The 19,396-nt window shown below is 40.0% G+C and overlaps 1 long non-coding RNA gene across 2 annotated transcripts; it reads left to right on the top strand.

The window, feature by feature from the left end:
• The first annotated feature begins 2,609 nt into the window (after positions 1–2,609).
• On the top strand, positions 2,610–19,066 carry LOC140513487 (uncharacterized). Of its 2 annotated transcripts, none has more exons than XR_011970204.1 (3): positions 2,610–3,517; positions 6,869–7,053; positions 12,330–17,233. It is a non-coding gene; the product is annotated as an uncharacterized lncRNA (long non-coding RNA). The 2 variants fall into 2 exon arrangements; XR_011970203.1 differs by lacking the exon at positions 12,330–17,233 and adding an exon at positions 17,258–19,066 and having other exon boundaries at positions 2,614–3,517.
• Positions 19,067–19,396: the final 330 nt, after the last annotated feature.

The following is a 19,396-nucleotide window of genomic DNA, read 5'->3' as shown; positions in this document are numbered from 1 at the left end:
GACAAGTCACTTAACCCTGTTTGCCTCAGTTTCCTCATCTGTAAAATGATCTGGAGAAGGAAATAGCAAACTACTCCAGTATCTTTGCCAAGAAAACCCCAAAGAGGGTCATGAAGAGTCAGGCACAACTGAACCAACTGAACAACAACATAATGGAAAGAAGGCTAGATGTATAGGCAAAAGATCTGAGTTCTAATCCTAGCCCTTGACAATCTGTGTGATCTAAGGCAAGTCATTTAACTTCTTTGGGCCTTCCTTAGTTTCCTCACCTGGAAAATTAGGGGGTTGAACTCACAAGCTTTAAGCTCCCTTCTAACTCTAATTCTACGATTCTGTGATTCTTAGTGCAAGTTGAAAGGTGTGTGTGTTCGTCCTTCGTTGCCGAAGAAGACCAGGCCATCAGAGAAACAATGACATGACTTGCACTACTTGACTTTGTTTTGAGTGAGGGAGGGCTGTGCAGGTCACCAGCCTCACTTCTCCTCCAGAGCCATCTGAATCCAGTGATCAGATATTCATCAGGATGACTAGAGATGACTCAGGATGAGGCAATTGGGGTTAAGTGACTTGCCCAAGGTCACACAAGTAGTGAGTGTCAAGTATCTGAGGTGAGATTTGAACTCAGGTCCTCCTGACTCTTGCACTGGTGCTCTATCCACTGCACCACCTAGCTGCCTAAGTTGGAAGCTATGGCATGTGGAAAGGATATATCTGCATTTCAGCCCTAACAACTCATTAGCTAGCTAGGAAATTCTCATTCATGGGCCTGCCTTGATTTAGGAGCACTCAGGAAACTTGGTTAAACCCCGGATGAAATAATCCCTGATAGAGCAGATGAGGAATAGCCAAGTTTGTGAGTCCCAAGTTATTTCACTCCAGGTTATAATGTGGCTCATAGGCACAGCTAAAAGGACCTTTTTCTTAAAAAAAAAAATGTTCTTTATTATGACTAATATGGAAACACTTTACATGATTGCATATGGATTGTTTACCATTTCAGGGAGCAGGGAGAGGAGGGATGGATAGAATTTGGAACTCAAAACTTTTTTTTAAAAGTTAATAAAATAAAATATTAGCTTAAAATACTCTTTTTAAAAATTATGACCTTAGAAATATAGTGTGGAACAGTAGAGAGGGAGATGATCCTGGAATCAGGAAGACCTGAGCTCAAATCCCAGCCTTAACTTTGTTTTTTAAGTTTTAATTTAACTTTTTGTCCTAAGCTAAGTGAGTAGGATAAGGGGAAATGCTGGTGCTTTCACATCTCTGGTTTTGGTTCTTGTTCATGATGTTTGTGTCAGTATTTGAAACTCAGAGCAAAACAGCCTGGTTTTTAAACTCTACTAATTCCTGAGCTCCAGGGTCACAGTAGATAGGCAAAAGAAACCTATATAGTCCACACTTCATCCCCAGGCATGGGGCCTCTTGAAACACTGGGCTTTATTATTAATTTAAACCCCATGCAGCCTTGCTTACTTTCTTATGCATATTTGATGGCCACTATCGAATGTTAACAAGGGACTCAGGTTAATAAATTCACAAACAGAACTCTTATTGTCCTATTTCTTCTTCCCACTTTCACTGTTCCCTTTTCTTTTTGCCTTCCACCACTTCTGTTTGCCTTTTTTCTCCACCCTCAATGTCAGTCAATTCCTCTCTCTTTCTGCAGGAGGCTCCTCCTCCTCCTCCTCCTCCTCCTCCTCTTGTTTTTGGTTTTTTTCCACTTAGACAGCTGTTTCCCCTTCTCTCAGGAATAAGTGCGGTAGCATATGGAGAGGCTGACCAGGCTAGTGTTCATAAAGATGCTGTAACGATAGCCCATGCTATAGGTGCCACATTGGTTTGGTTCAGTTCTTGGGGGTTGGGGTTGGGGCTTCCTTCTTTTCTGGTTGGTAAGAATTCCAGGAGACCTGATAGGAAATCAAAATACATGGTTGTTTCTGAGCCGTCCCAGGAGTCTGGGCTGCTATTCTTAATCACTGGGATCTAATTTACTGTTCAACTCCACCCTAATCCCACTCACAAAGCTATTACCTAGACTTTCATAAGGACCCAGACATGACTTTACCTGATACTTTTAAAAATTAAAGATAATTCAGAGATAGACCCATTTAGGAAGGCTGATAATGACAAAAGGCCCTCTGGGGGAGCTCTAGACCAGTATTGATCCAAGCCCTTGGACAAACATGTACCAGTCTCAAAAATGAAGTAAACCATTATGGGTTTAGAGTTGAGAAGACTTGAGTTCAGGTCTGGACACTTACTAGCTGTGTGACCCTGGGTAAGTCACACAACCTCTGCCTCAGTTTACTCAATTGTAGAATGGGGAGTCAAATAGCACTTACCTCCCAGGGTTGTTGTGAGGATCAAATAAGATAATATTTGTAAAGTCCTTCACATAGTGCCTGATACATAGTAAGTGCTTATGTAAATGCTTGTTTTCTTCCTTGCTTCCTTCCATTTCTCCTGTGCTAGGGAAGGGGCACACAGAGCCTCTGACTTTTCCAGCTACTGGTCAGGAGTGTAGTAGAAATTCCTTTTTTGCCTTTTAATTCAAAAAATTGCAGTTTTGAACTGAGGGTGTCATTTGTCCCACTTAGCCCTGCAGTCTTGTATTAATTCTTGAGTTTGGGGTTCTTTTTGCAACAGAGCTGAGATGAATATCCCAGGGCTTTAGCATCTTATTGTGAAAGACTACCCACCCTCACCATCACCACTTCCTTTCCTTCTTCCTTTGGTGGGAATTATTTGTATTAAGTGATAGTATTATTTCAAATGTAATAAGGTGACCTTGTTAAATATTTCCTGAGATACCTGAGGTTCATCAGTTCATCAGTTTATATCCAAAGGAGTAGATCTAGATATAGTCAGGAAGACAGAATATTTGTCTTTATTAGGGGAATAAAACCATGTTTGTAGCCTATTAAGTACTTGTCACACACAAGCACTGCTAACGTAGAATGCAACATTCACATGTTGAATTTGGTCAGTGACATACCCATAAAACCCAGAGAGGAGAGAGTATCCAGAAAGAGAGTACAGATAGTGGCAACACTGTAGCAGAGAAGTCAGGGAAGATGAGGCCTGGAAAGAGACTGGGCAGAATTTGAAATTAAGACTTGTTCATAAGTTTGGAAAGAAGTGTTGCAGTTGGGCAATGAGGTCAGAAACCATATTTTAAAGATCTGAAGAGTAAGAAAGTGCAGGCAACTGGTGTAGACAGCTCTTTCTAAGAGGGTTTGGTTGAGCAAAGCCTGTCACCCATCACTGAGCTGGCTGACTAGTCATTGTTCTGAAAGGGATATTCTACAAACTCAGCATGAGCCATGTTAACAAACAGGACAAAGCACATTATTTGAAAAGACCAACTGAGTGTTGCCAGTGCCTCCAGTAAAACTATAAAAACTCGGACCCACAACAGCCTAGAGAAGCCAGTCAGCTGGAAGTCACTGTGAGTCGCTGGGCCTTGAATCTTTATTGATCGGAAGCTAAATAGAGTTAACTAACTGGAGTTCAGGTGAGTACCATTGGAGACCATGCCATCTTCTTAAGCTGTTGTCCTATATCCCTCCTCCCTTTCTTGGACAAATTCCTGGAAAATACCATCCACTCCTCTCTCAACCTTAGCTCTTTAAAATCTGATTTCTGATCTCACCTTTCAATTACAACTCCTCTTTCCCAAGTTACCAGTGATCTCTTTTCATTCATAAACCTTTTCTCAGGCTTCATTCTTAATGACCTCTCTTCTGCATTTGACATTGTTGGCCACTCTCTTCTGTGTTCTCTTTTTTGACCACCCTCCTATATAATGCCTTTTCTCTGATTTTTCATGGAAATCTTCTCCTGGTTTTCCTCCTACCTGTCTGACCAATTCTTCTCAGTTTCCTTTGCAGGCTCATTATCCATATCATACCTCCTCACCACAGGTTCTTTCCAGAGGCTGTCTTGGTTATCTCATAAGCTAGAAGTTTAATTATAATCTCTATACAGAAGATTAACAGATCTATATAACTGGTTCAAGTATGTCCCCTGACTTTTGATCTCACATCATTAACTGCCTATTGGACATTTCAAACTAGACATTTAAAACTAAACATGTCCAAAACTCATCATCTTCCCTGCAAACCAAACCTTTTTTCACACTTTCCTATTTCTGTCAAAGGTACCAATATTATTCCAAGCTCCCAGATTCCTAATTTCAGTGTTATCCTTGAGTTCTCCCTCTCCATCATCCCAATCAGTTGTCAAATCTTGTTATTTCTGCCTTCCGAGCAGTGTTTGCATCTGACCCATTCTCTCTACTCATGTAGCCTCACCATCTCTTTTCAGGACTACTACAATATAGGTTCGTAGTTGGAAACCCTGCCTGAAGTCTCAACACTCCAATCCATCCTCTGTACCAAAGTGATATCCCTTAAACACAGATCTGACCACGTCACTCTGCTACACGATGCATTTCTGTAGTTCTCTATTGCCTCTAGGATAAGATAAAAACTATTTTGTTTGATATTTAAATTTCTTCACAACTTTGCCCCAACCTGTCTTTTCAACTTCATTGTTAATTATTTTCCTTCCCACGTTCTACACAGTCCAAGGAAACTGACCTTCTCTCTATTCCACACACAGAGCACCCCATCTACTTTCTCCTCATGTTTTTACTATCTCCCATGCCTAGAGTAAGCTGCCTCCTCAGTGACACCTCAAAGAATCCCTTTCTTTGCTCAACCACCGGCCCTACCTCTCAAATTATCTTATATTCAAATACATTGTTTTTATTATTATTCATCCTCTTTACATTATGTGTGTGTATATGTATATATATATATATATATATATATATATAGAGAGAGAGAGAGAGAGAGAGAGAGAGAGAGAGAGAGTTGACTCCCCCCTTTCAGAATGTAAGCTCTTTGCAAGTCAAGATAGTCTCATTAATTATATATTTGTATCTCCAGTGCCTAGCACAATGCTTGACACACAGGAGGAACTTAATAAGTATTAGTTAGTTGGTTAATCAGGAGATGAGAAACTCATCTTTTAAAGCTACTTCAGTAGTATCCTTCTAATACCACATGGATAGTGTTCTTATTACTACAGCTCATTGTCTGACTACTTAGAACTTACCCACAGTACATGGGCAGAGTACTTGTTCTACTATGTCCATCATTATAATACTGATTGTTATCCAACAGATGAGTAATTTACCACCACCCCAACTCCTTAGAAAATGCTTTCAGGATTCAAACGTAAGTCTGCTAATTAATTTTGATATCTGCAACCTAAGTAAGAGTTAATGAGGCAAAGTGAACTCTCTAAATCTTAGTGGGTATCAGCCAGGAAACTAGTACTTGAAAAGAAAATCCAAGGTTCCCTAACAAGAAAAGATACTAAGAAAGCAGGATTAAAGGAGGCCAGGAAAAATAGCTTTCTCTCTCATAAAAAGCAATGAAAGCATATGGTTGTGGGCAGTGGGGAGGAGGTAAGTCACATGGCAAGGAGAAGGGAGGGGCAAAGAGATAGGAGGAACAAAATGGCAGCCATATCAAACATATAGGCACTAGAAAAAGTAGTCCTGTTATGTATATACTCCAAGAGGTCAAAGAAAGAGAAAAATTAACTATACGCACAAAAACATTTATAGCAGCTCTTTTCACAGTAGCCCCAAACTGGAAACTAAAGGGGTACCTTCCTACTGGGGAATATCTAAGAAAATTATGGTATATAAATATAAAAAAAAGTTATTGTGTCATAAGAATAATGAAATGAACAGTTTCAGAGGAAATTGGGAATACCTCTATAAACTGATGCAGAGTGAAGTGAGCAGAATTAGGCAAAGAATTCATATGATAACTCTATAAGAAAAACAACTTTGAAAGATTTTAGAACTCTAATGATAAACTATGAGTCCAGAGGACTGAGGATGAAATGTGCCACCCACTTCCTGTCATGAAGAATGAGACATATATTTTTGGGCATGGGCAATGTGGGATTTTTTTTCTGGACTACATATATTTGTTATGATAGTTTTATTTTGGACAGAGAAATATTAGATGCTTGGATAGATGCACAGATAACTACACAGAGAAAGAGAAACAAAAAGAAAAAGTAGACCTGGATACTAGATTACAGTGAGAAAATCTGACCTTATCTAAAGAGGGTGAACTAACTTTAAGAATCTAACTAAAAGAGAATGTTTGAGACAGATCAATCTGCATAGAAGAACCAGTATATCTAGAGAGAGAGAACACACAACTTATTTCAGACCAGAAACCAGAGAAAATTATGGCAAAATATACTAAGGCTAGATAGCCAAAAAGGAAATGAACCTGGTGCCAGATAGAAAATCATTCTTCTTTCCCATGTGTTGAAGATCAGACTCTATTCTGTGATCTGTACCTTGCTGTACTGTAACATTTTTGGTAAGGCTTAATTAAACTGGCTTTTAGGATAAGATATGTAATCTTTAAGTTCTCTATTCCTGCAAAGCTGAGCTAGGAGGCTAAGTTCTCTATTCTGGGGGTTAGAGCCTAAGTTATGTATTCTGTGTGTTAAAGTTCCCCATTCCTATATGAACTTGATATCTATTTTGTGTAAACTTCATTAATTATAATTAGTCATTAACCAACCAATAAGAAAGTGTACTGCTTAATAATGTCACATGCATGGAATGCCCAGTAGCTCATTATTACAAATTTTTCTTGTTCCCTGTTACTCAAGATTTTGTATATTTGATGTCCCTCTTTACTGACTATAAGAAAGCTCTGTCAGTTACCCTTTGGGGTCTTAGGTTCTTGAGAGGGCATAGACCTAATATATTGGCAACTACTAACTTTGATTATACTTGGAACTTTGTCTCTCTCTCTCTCAGAGTATCAGTCACAACAGCTGGGGACCCTGATGGGACCTGAGTGAGGGACTCCTATCCTCAAGACAACCAACCCTTCAGGCAAACTTCCTAGAGGGCTCTTGTAGATTTTTCACTAAGAAACTTCCCCAAGGAGAACTGCCTCAGAGGAGGACTTGCTCCCAGGTTTCATGACCTTCCAAGCCAAGGTAAGACCTTTCAGCCAAATAGTGTTGTAGGGGTCCCCTTAACCATATAGAGTCTTAGAGGAGCCCTCAATCACATAGAATTTTAGGGGAAGTAAATTGCTTGGAGGAATCTTAAAATATCTAAAGTTCTTCTCTTGTGTTTGTCTTGTGCACTTTGGCAGAGTCTAGAAAGGAAGAATTTCAATGCAACTTTCCCAGCTAGCAAAGACTTAACTCTCACCAATCTTTAGTGGGGTTAAAGAGAAAGACTTTGCTAGTAAGTGTTTCTGTGTGTCTGACTATGTGTTTGTCTCTTGAGAGACTTTTTCCTGGCTTTAGATATAAACTGGCCAGCCATCCTGGCTCTATGATTAATAGCAACTGCCGCAAGATTGTCTTGAAAATGGTGCTAAGATAGCAGTTTTGAAAGCAAAGGCTGTTTGTTAATTGAATTGCAGTGAACTGCCAGGAGGGACCCCCACTTAGGGCTTCCTGGACTTAACTTAGATTTATAGGCCAAGGGCCAACTCTGTGACGAGGTTCCCAAAAGGCAGCCACACTCACTTGGACAGTTAGCCTGAGCCTTCCTTAGTGGAAAATAAGTGACGAGGGTATACACCTGAATCCTACAACCTCTTGCACAGGACTTCCTTGGACAAATTAGACAAATTAGAGTTTTAGGGTTCTGTTTGTTTTTTTTTAAGAATGGAATCCAATAACAGCATTCCCAAAGAACCTTCTCTGGTAAAATTTCTAAAAGCATGGGACTGGGACAAGTGCTCAGTTCAACTGGGAATGATGAGAAAACATGCCATTAAACTATGTGAGATTTAGTCTAAAACTGCAAGAGATTCAGCTGATAAATTATTCTGGCCCCAGTGATTATTGTAAACTTAGAAAACTAAGACTGGCTACTGAAAAACTTCATCCACAACAAATGAAATATTGGGATTTCTGGGTGGATCTGTCTAATGAATTATGCCCACCACCCCGCAAGGGTCTGCTTCTCTCCATCCCGGTCCCACTTTTCCCTCTTCAGCTCCTACTCTTTTGCCTGTTACTCCTCCAACTTACTCTCTCCTCCTAAAGAGATGGGAGACTTAATTTCCTTTGAAACTGAAGAACAATCTACTGGCATTTTCCCTTTCCAGGAAAGGCTAACTCATGACGTGACTATAGGAGCTCTGGTTCCTATTAGACATCAGTCAGTCCCTGACCTCTCCATCTGGAGGAGGGATACTCCAAAATTTGATGAGGACCCTGGAGACATTATTTCCCAGTTACAGGCTGTCCTTAGGGGATATAATCTTACTTGGGGAGATGTTACTGATTTAATGAAGACCCTACTCTCCCCAGGAGAAAGAATTGCTCGTGTAGAGGCAGCAAACAAGCAAGCCCTAGTAGGCATCGCTCTTGATAGTCCAGGAGGTCTTCCTAACTGACCTTTTACACGACCTACACTGGAACCCCAACAACCCAACTGATTATACCATGCTGCTACAGACTAGGAACTCCTTAAATTGAGGTGTCTGCTCTAAAAATTGGAGTAAATTTCAAGAGATCATTCAAAAAGAGCATTAAACTCTGCACCTTTTTGAAGACAAGTTGTGTAAAGGTGCCAAGCTGTGTGCAGGGTTGGATCCAGTTAATCCCCAGGCTGTGAGGACCCTTAATTTGGCCCTTGTTAGCCAATCAATTCCCGAAATATGGAATGACTTCCATAAGAGTTGGCTGTGTTGGCATGAAAAAAACATCAGTGAGCTAAAAAGCATCGTTCAGTATGTTTATGAAGGAAAAGGCAAAAAGAAAGTATAACGCCAACCAAAAGCCCAGATGATTTTGGCTCTGGCCCAAATAGTTTTCGCTCTCTTCCTAACTCCACAAGGAAATTAGGAGACTTGAAAATGTTTTTATTGTCACAAAAAAGGCCGTCTTGCGGTAAATTGAAAACAGAAAAGGCAGAACTTAAAGAGCAGAAATGGAAATAAAAGGAGCCTTGGGAGGGTCTAGGGTAAAATACAATGTGCAGGTGCCCATGAGGGGCAGGGACCATAGATAAGCAGTTTGCTTTCCCTGATATCTTTGTATTCATTCCAGTCTTTGCCTCTCCCTGCACTGATTGAACGCCATGTTACTGTTAAAGCTGGTGACACAATTTATGATTTCTAATTAAGCACTGAAGCTTCTAGTTTGGCCTTAACTGAAATACTGGACCCTGGGTACACTTCTGCCCAAGGTGTTGTTGGAGTTTTCAGACAGCCCCAGCTTCTCTTCAAATTGTCTCTTCAAATGGTCGCCACTGGCCCTCTCTTGGCAAAACATTCTTTCCTTTTTATGCCTCAATATCCAGTTAATATCTTATGTAGAGATCTCTTGTATAAATTCAGAGTCAGTATCTCAAGCTCCCCTAATGATTCTCTGTCTTTACATCTCCTGGAGGACTCCTTTTCCTTTTTTCTTTGTTGCGATTGATTTTTCAGAGAACTCCAAAGAGGATTTTCTAGATTTTTAAAGGCCCTCTAAAGAGGAATTTCTCTCCTTGTTTCCTGTTTTGGGTCATAATACTAAAGAGAATCTGTACCTTTCACCTAACACCCCTGACTTCTTATAGGCCACATCATCAGATGTGGGATTATTAAAATCAGCTATCCTTATTACTACTGAGACTAAAGGAGGATCTCTACCCTCCTTTAACCTCTACCCTTTCAGACTTATTATTCCCTGACATACCTTGTCAAGGGAAGCTGCTGAGGGTATCTCATCTATTATTAATTCTCCAAGAGACCAAGGTGTTATTGCTCCATGCAAATCACCTTGTAATATTCCTATTCTGGCTGTTAAAGAGCCTAAACCAGGCCCTGATATTAGCCTTACTTGTCCATTGGTGCAAGATTTATGCACCATTATTAATGCTTATGTTGTACGTAGAGATCCAGTGGTGCCCAACCTAGCTATTGTCTCTTCTATTCCCTGTTTTACTGTGATAGATCTTTGTTCAGCTTTTTTAGCATTCCAATTCACTCAGATAAACAGAACCCATTTGTCTTTACCTGGAAGAACACCCAAAGGACTATTCTCATATGCTTCAAGGGTATGGAGAGAGCCTCACCTCTCTCAAATCTTGCAGCAGGACTTAGCTTCTATTACTTTCAGGGTCTCTGCCCTGGTACAGTACTTTAATGATCTCTTATTAGCAGCACCCAGAGTTGAGACCCTCCAGGAAAACAGCCATCATCTTCTCCAGCTTCACCAGAGAGGCCACAAAGTCTCAAAATCAAAGGTGCAGTGATCTCTCCCTCAGGTGAAGTATCTTGGTTTCATTGTCTGCAGGCAGCTATTCTGTTTCCCCAAAAGACGTCCAGATTCTTCAACAACTGTCTGTTCCTAAGACTAAGATATAACTGCTCCCTATTCTGGGAGCATCCAGATCCTACCAACTGTGGGTTCCATCTTTTGGTGAGATTACTAAACCTTTAACTTCTTTGACAAATGCACTCTATTATAGAACCTTTACAACTTGAGCCTCCATACCTTACTTGACCTAGCTGAACTTAAGAAAGCTCTGTCATCAGCTCCAGCCTTGGGACTCCCAGATTACATTAAGTGCTTTTCTACGTTTATTCATGAACATAAGGGAGTGACCTCTGGTGTCCTGACTCAGATGCTCCAACCCTCCCTTTGCCCAATAGCTTATTATTCTGCACAACTTTATGCTGTAGCTGCTGAAGCACCATCCTGCCTCCTGGAAAAAGGCTTGGAATTTGCTTTTGGATCCTCCTCTGATGGTGCAATTTTTCCATGAAGTTGAAGTTCTCTTATTTTGACATAGAACTCAGGCTTCTTCTGAGACTTCCTAGGTATGAAGTGACTTTGCTAGGGAAAGAGAATATTACTCTTAAGTGGTATGCCATCCTTAACCCTGCTACATTGCTTCCCAATTTACCAATCCCTAGGGAGCCATTACATGACTCTTCCTCTGCAGTGCATATAGCTGGAAAACTCCATGATGATCTTTCCAGCACTCCCTTGGCGAATCCTGATTCCATTTTGTATGCCAATGGGTTCTCTTTTATGAGAAATGATGTACATTATGCTGGTGCCGCTGTAGTCTCAGACCGTAACACTCTCTGCCCAAGATGCCAAACTTGTGGCCCTGACCCAAGCATGCTACCTTGCCAACAGTAAACATGCCACCATCTATACTGACTCACAGGCATGGATTTGGTATCTGGTGGGGATACTGTGGCTGAAGACAGGCTTTTTCACCTCTGCCTTCAAAGTCATTGCTAGTACATACTTCATCAAGGAACTTTTATTTGCCCTGAAACTACCAGCTTCCCTGGCCATTGCTCATTGTCCTGTTTATACCAATGGAACAGATCCTGTCGCATGAGCAAACAGCCCCGCTTGCCATCCTGAAAGGTCCTGCACCTATTTTTCATCTTTCCCTTCCTGGTGAAGAGAATTTGGATCTTGTCTACAACGACTCTAAAGCTGAAAAAATAGAAACAATGGTTTAAGGCTAAATAGGTAAATGGGGTCTGGGTGACTGTGGAAGGCAAGCCACCCATCCCCTTCTATCGCCAGCTTCTATCAGCAGTATGTCTTTCTGTTCATACAGAGGGCTTTGGCACTCACGGAATAGTTGATACAGTAGATGCAGGCCTGGGTTACCTCAAACATTATCACTGTCGTGGCTTATATTGTTCTCCCACTTGCCATGCATTTAATTAACATGCCTTCTGAGTGGTGGCCTTTGGTGGGCACCCTCTAGCACATATTCCATTTGAACATTTGCATCTTGGTTTTAAATATATGCCCAAAGCTAGCCATTATAAAGTTTGCCTTGTTATTGTTTATCAGGTTACCTGTGGCTTCAAGGCCACAGCTACCTTTGTTGCTAAAATCTTCCTTAAAGAAATTGTGCCCTGCTTTGGTCCACCCATCTGTATAGACTCAGGGTTCTCATTTCATTGATTCAGTATTTTTGCAAATCTGTTCCTGTTTGGGAATAGAAACAAAGTTTCCTACCCCCTACCATCGTTAGAATTCAGGCCAGGCTAAGCACATGACCAAAGAATTTAAGAGTCTTATTGGCAAACTGTTTGGAAACCAATCTGAAATGGCCAGAAGTGCTGCCCCTTGCTTTATTTCATCTGCAAAGCTGACCAAGGGGAAAATTACATATCTCTCCCTGGCAAGTGCTGTTTGGTCATCCTTCCCTAAGAACAAAACCTTTCTCCCCAGTAGATATGTCTTTACTGGGAGGAGACACTTCTGTTGCCTCTTATATACAGGAGCTGCAGAATAGACTGAAAGAACTTCACAACACAGGACCAGCAACAGAGACTGGGCCTTTGAACTTTTTATTACATGATTTTCATCCCGGAGACAGTCTACATCAAGAATTTCCAGCAGACTGGCAAAACTGAACCTACCAGGGAAAGTTGGTTCCAAGTTTTGTTGATTACCTCAACTACAATCAACAAAGGACTCTGGGATACCCTGTTCACACATGAAATCTGCCTCGAGTCTATAATCTTGCACCAACAGAATATGTTTCTACATGGTAGCCTCCTTTTCTCAATTAATTCTTCACACAAAGAAGGGAGAAATCAGACACCAATAGGGGAATGGATAATTTTTTCTTTCATATTACACCTTATAATCTTTAGCATTGTATTAGGTAGGATAGGTGGAACAAGACTAGGCCTTTCTCATAATCTTTTTTCAATTCTGACATTACTACCTGCTGTTTCTCCAGGTTTTCAGCCAAGACATTTCCTATATTATTGTAGCAAGGACCTTGGCTTCCACACAGCTCAAACTGGTGCTTGTGAATCATGGAAGCCTGTACCAACTCCTCCTATGGCTGCTGCTTCCATCTCACAAAAAACAAGGTCAGCTTCTCATGATACAGCAGAAATGGCCTGGGGGCAAACCCACCCTAAACTTAAACCTGGCAAGACTACTCTGGGAATATTTTCTTGGGAAAATTTTTGGAAAAAATTAAGAAATTCCACAACTAACATTCCTATAAACTCCTCATCAAAATCTACAACTGTAACCCCTGTAACTTCCCTGCCCCCAGTAATATCAGGGGCAGAAAGTCTGCATCACTCTGGGGAAGCCTGGCAAGAATTGAAAAGGTGGTGCCTTTCATTCTAACAACTGCCATTTTACTTTTCTTCCTTTGCTATTGTTACCAGATTTCCTCTCTCTTGTTAGCTGCGCTCCTAACATTGTTACCAATAGCCATCTCCTCCCCAATTTACTCATCTCATGATAATTGAGTAAAGAATAATGCTATTATTGGCCTTCATGCTTAAGGAGGACGTACTCTAAATTACTCCAGAGCTATCAGTTTCTGTGGTGGTTGGATCTGTCAACATTTCCATCAAACCAGTCCTGATCCATGGATAGAAGAAGGTGGTAACAAATCATCATCCTTTAAAGAACCATTTGCACTTTGCTAATTGTAAAGTTTACAGCAACAAATGGAACACAGCTACTTGGCAATGATCACTGCCCATGACAATTAAACCTTTCAAGTTTCCTCAAATTTCAGAAACTTTTAAGAAAACATCTGAAGGCACACAGCCCATTATATTTAATCAGGACTGGATTTCCTTTCTCTTACTTGAACAGTCTTTTCCAACCTTCCCTCTATATTTTAATAGGAGTTTAATAGGGCATAGGCAACTAGGAGGAAGAGTCAGACGATTACTTTAAATCTAGGAAAAACAGCGTATCGTAAACATGCTTTCCTACCTCCTGATGTTAACAGAAAAGAATCATTCATTTGTGCTAAAACTTGCTTTTTTAAGAGCAAAGATGACATTCAGCCTAGAAATCTCTCTTTTGTTAACCTTATTTATAATATTAAGATGACTTTTGGAAATGAAGTTAAAGAGATTCCAGAGCTACCATGGGGATTAGTTACCCCAAGTCAGTTTTTAATTTATGTTGGAGCAGCTTTCTGTTCTCTCCCCACCACGATGGTATGGAACATACAGGATAACCTATTTGACCCCACAAGTCTCAGTTATATTATTTTATATTTGTATTCTATAGGCCGAATAGGAAAGAAAACTACCAGAAAGCAAGGAGCCTGGTGGTATGAACATAGAAAAAGAGATTCTTCTCCTCCAAAGTCTGTAAAGGAATCTAACCACAAATTGAGATTTGTCTCTATTCCTGAATTTTGGGATGGGTTATATCAAGAAGTCAATTAGAAACATTTCTACTGAAATTGAAAAGTTAGCCCAAGAAAGAACCTCAGCCCTTGCTGAAACATCTAGTGACATCCTTTCTCTCCAGGCAGAAGTTAATTCTTTAGCAGAAATGGTTTTGTAGACTCATTCATGTCATTAGACATTCTCACAGTTGCCCAGGGAGGGACCTGCACTATTATTAATCAGTTGTCTTGTTCCTGTATTAGTAATTTGAAGAGATTATTACAAATGTCCATGAACTTCAATGGATTATAATGAAACTCAGCAAATTGTAACAGACGATAGTAATTTGTGGTAGGATCCCTCTTCCTGGTTTTCTTGGTTTCAAGGAGGCGGCATACAACTATAATCAAATGGGCTTTCCTTATCCTGGGCCTTATAATTACCTTTTGGCTTTGCATTTACTGTCGTATTAATTGCTGTACCAAAGCTTGCTCAAAATCAGCCCCCAAGGATATTAAGCTGACTCAGGAGGCTGATCTTGACCATGGATAGATAGATAGATAGATAGACAGATAGATATAGACATATGAAATCCCATCAGAATCACTGTATATCTTATAGAAAGTGATTCATGAGAGATGTTTCCCAAGAATAAAATGGAGGAATTGAAAGAACTAAATAAAGACCAGACTCTTTTTTGTGATTTGTACCTTGCTGTACTATTAACATTTTTGATAAAGCTCAATTAAACTGGCTTTTAGAGTAAAATTTGTAATCTTTAAGTTCCCTATTTCTGCAAAGCTGAGCTAGGAGGCTAAGTTTTCTACTCTGGGTGTTAGAGTATAAAGTTGTCTATTCTGTGTGAGTTAAAGTTCCCCATTCTTGTATGAACTTGATTATCTGTCTAGTGTAGAATTCAATAATCATAATAAATCAATAACTTTTGCAATGTTCCAGCCAATAAGAGTGCACTGCTTAATAATGTCACATGCATGGAATGCCCAGTAGCTCATTGTTATAAATTGCTCTTGTTCCGTTACACAAGATTGTGTAATTTTTGATGTTCTTCTTTACTGAGTATAAGAAAGTGGTTAGTTACCCTTTGGAGTCTTAGGTTCTTGAGAGGCCACAGACCTAAAATACTATCAACTTCTAACTTTGTTAATAAACTGATCATGCTTGGAACTTTGTCTCTTTCAAATTTTCAATCACAACAATGTTAGGAGAAAATCAAGGCAGGCCAAAGGAAAGAAAGAAGGTGATAATGGAGCAAGTGAAAGCCAAAGGGAGACAAACCTGGAACCAAAATAAGGCAGGACTTCTGTCCAGAGACCAGATGGGGGACCAACAGGTGTTAGTTCTGTCAAGGACTGGAAACAATAGATGGTGGATCAAAAAGCGAGAAGCATAAGACTTGGCAAGGATGGCATGGTCTTAGTTAGCGTTGTTCTGAGATAACAATCTATAATCAGCCACACAGAAGTCTGTTGTGCTACCAACACACAAGATAACTATGCAAAGTAAAAGAGACAAAGATTTTAGAGTTCAGGGAAGTCTGAAGCAAGATCATCTCATGGTGATCATGTATAGTAGGACATTAGCAGGTGACTGCTAGTTACCAGTCACTTCCACCTGGGTAATGTATTTTCATCTAGATATGTGAGAGGACGTAATTTATAAAAGTAACAGACTGGGCCAAAGTGACAGAGTTCATGATAGAGTAATCAGTTCGTCAAACAATTTTCTCTGACCATCAACAATGAGGGAATGGTTAAGGAGAATCCCAAGGATACAAAATCTTTATTTTTAGAAAGCATGAAGAATTGAGAAACATCTCTGGTTTCTGGCAGGGATTGTGCTGTCTATCCTTCTGGATGGGAAATAAAAACTTATATGTGCTAAATATAAATCAGGCTTCCCACTGGAGAAGATGAGAACTGGAGGAACATTTCTCTATTCTCTAGATTTTCTGGGAATATGGAGTCTTTCCTAAAAGTGAAAAAATTCTTAGGTGAAGGCATATTTCTTGCTGGAGCACAATTTGGGTTATGAAGGATATAAGTGTGGGGTTGAGACTACTCCATTTAGCTCTGGTGCCTTGATCAGTTGAAAATATTTTTTAATTGAACCAAATTACACCAGAAGTGTAAACAGGGCCTGTATACCTCCTTAAATCAGTCAAAGATATTGCTAGTGATTGGGCCAGGCCCTAAGCAATTTATATAAGAGGAAGGGGCTATCTCAGAATTGAGGGATAGAGGATGTAGAATGGAAGAGGGGGAGAATAAGAGACTGAGCAGCTGTGACAGAGAAAGGAGATATTGAGGAGAATCATTGGCTCTGTGCATTTCTAGACATCTTGGAGAGGAAGACTCAGACTGAGAGGAGGTCCCAAGAAAAGAGCGATTCTTTCCTCAACTTCCCTTTCTATCTATCCACAAACATTATAATATAATCTGCTGCTTTATTATGCAAATGTTTCCAGTAAACTGGATTTTGCCTCAACCACAAAGGGGAAAGAGGTAAACTAGAGACAGAGATGACTCTAAGCAGTACTATACTGGTAAATGTTCAACCAGTACTCTAGGGGGGAAAATGTATTCACGACACATTTAAGTTTAATCCACATTATTAATATTTCCTCCATAATGTTTCACCTAGACAGTAAACAAACAATAAATCAAGTCCTATTTTGTAGCATTTGTGGATTTCTCAGGTGAAATGATCATACTGAAATTTTAACCAGCTTTTGTAAGCCAGTAAGGTCTGCCTCCTGCACATCCCTGAATGTAACATTAGGCAGAGAGCCCAATTTCTGCCCAGATTTTAGGAATTTTTCCTAAATGTGAGCTCAAATTGATAGTGACTGAGCTTAGACCTTTTCAGCGAAAACAAACTCCCTAAAGACAAAGAGAAGAAAACCAAATCAACCTTAGGGATCATTATATTTCCTCCTAGGCTTAAAATGACCTAGTTATTGTAACAAGATGTTACACAGTGAATCTCCTAATGTCAAAACTGATAACTACCCATTTCTGTTGATACAGATGGGAATAAGTGATATCTGAAAGAACCTGGACGAGAGGTTGCAGAGTCCTGGGCAGGAAATTAAAGGACCTAAGGGCAAAAGTGTTATTTTCATTACAGCTACCTGAGAAAAGGATGAAGGGCACAAGAAATGATAAGCTGGCCAAGAAGATGGTGCCAAAGAATGATGTAAAGATGGCATTTTAATAAGGAAAACAGTACATCTGAACAGAAGGAATGTATTTGCCCGAGATTTGCTGATTTGATCTAGAGGACTGTCAAAAAGAAAGGAAAAAAACTGTCTAGGTATAACTGCTCTACCAAAGAAAGCAACAGGTCTGAGACAGGCAGGTGTATAAGTGAAAAGATCCAGTTGTTTTCAGGGGAAAATAACTAAAAAGTGTGGCAGAAATGATATTTGGCCTTAGATGTCTATATGCCAATGCACAGAGAATAGGAATAAAGTTAGGTAGAGAGGAAAATACTGTTATATAAGGAGAGAAATATGACCTCAAAGGGAACCCTAGACCCTTAGTGGGATGCAACTCATGACTATAACACAACAATGGACAAAGGAAGTGAGTAGATTTTTTTTTTTTTTACAAAAGGGGAGAGCTGAGTTTCACAATATATAGTCTAAGGGGCAAAGCAGGATGCCTCCCCCTAGTCAAATTAGATCCACATACTTTTCTCCTACTTCCCATTGCTTGTTCTAGTCTTTGGGAGCTACATTTAATTCTTAAAAGAAGCAAACTTTTAAAATATATTTTTATTATGGACTTAAACGAAAAATCAGGTTGTTCCCATACACATGGCACAACACAAAAAGAGAATTCTCTATGAAATCATGAGTCTCCATTTCATACAGCTCACTTTTCTTTTTTTAAAGTATATAATAACTTCTATACGTTACTTTCAAAACTGTCTTGTTTGCCAATGCTTTCTTCGGAAGTTTCTTCTGTTCCCTTCAGTGCATTAAAAAAAATGTTTCCATGGCCCTCTTTTTTGTTTGGCATCACTTATTGTTAACTTCCCTCCCCCCAATTAAAAACCCAAGAGAAAGAAAGAAAACCCTTGTAACAAATAATCGTAAGTCAAGCAAAGCAAATCCATACAGTGGCCACATCCAAAACTGCATGTCTACTTCTGCACTTCTGTCCTTCCCCTATTTGGAAGTGGGGAACATGCAGGGACAAACTTCCAAAGGGATTTTGAAGGAAGAAAGAAGAGCATTTGGTGAACTTGGAATGTTTTCCAGGTGGAGGGCAACAGGGAGAATCAACAAAATTGACTTGGTGGGTGCTTTGTTCCTGACTTCAGGGGCTCATTTCCCCACTGGAAAAGCTCACATTGACAGTTAACTTCAAGGACAAGCAGTTGTTCCCCAAAACCTGAAGAGTGCTGGGTAACTGCATCACCCTCTGAGTGGACATAGCACTTAGTACAGTTACCAGGGACAGGCTTGGGTTACGGCCAACCTAGACAGGGCTGGGAACAAGCTGCTCCTGTCTCTGGTCTGCACAGAGTAGCCCCAGCCTGGCCTCCCTCTGTGTGGTGTATTAGCATGTGACCCTTGCATTTTGAGTCTGGATCCTTTAGAAGGCCTAAGAATATAATGGAGAAGTCATTTTAAAGGCATCTCCCTCTGGAGCAGAAGGAAGAAAAGAGTTTTTGAGAACTTGCTTAGGAAAGGGCCAGATAACAATGATTAAAATTAATCCTCTGTCTTCTTGTCTTCTCATTGAGTAGGGGAGGGGCTGGAGGGAGAAAATTGAAATTCAAAATTTTTAAAAAGATTACAAAATAAAAATAAATCCTTTGGCATGGAATAGTCTTCCTAATTCTCTTTACTTTTCCATCTGTTCCCTTTTCTCCACTGAAAAAGCCTCTACCCCAGATGTGGCTGGGAGAGGGGTGGTCTATGAACCCCTTGGGGTCCATGAACTTGGAAGGGAAAAAAATACACCTTTATTTTCACTAACCCTTGGTTTCCTCTTTGTAAACCTGTGTATTTGATTTTATGCATTTAAAAATGTTATTCTGAGAAGGGGCCCATAGGTTTTATCAGACTGCCAGAGGGATCTATAAGAGAGGTTAAAAACCCCCATTCTACCCCATTTCGCATTCTCATCACTTCACCTAAACCATTGTTAACAGCT

The sequence above is a fragment of the Notamacropus eugenii genome, chromosome 7 (assembly GCF_028372415.1).
Source record: "Notamacropus eugenii isolate mMacEug1 chromosome 7, mMacEug1.pri_v2, whole genome shotgun sequence".
NCBI lineage: Eukaryota > Metazoa > Chordata > Mammalia > Diprotodontia > Macropodidae > Notamacropus > Notamacropus eugenii.
The sequence above is the reverse complement of the archived record's forward strand: the minus strand, read 5'-3'. Positions and strand labels throughout refer to the sequence as shown.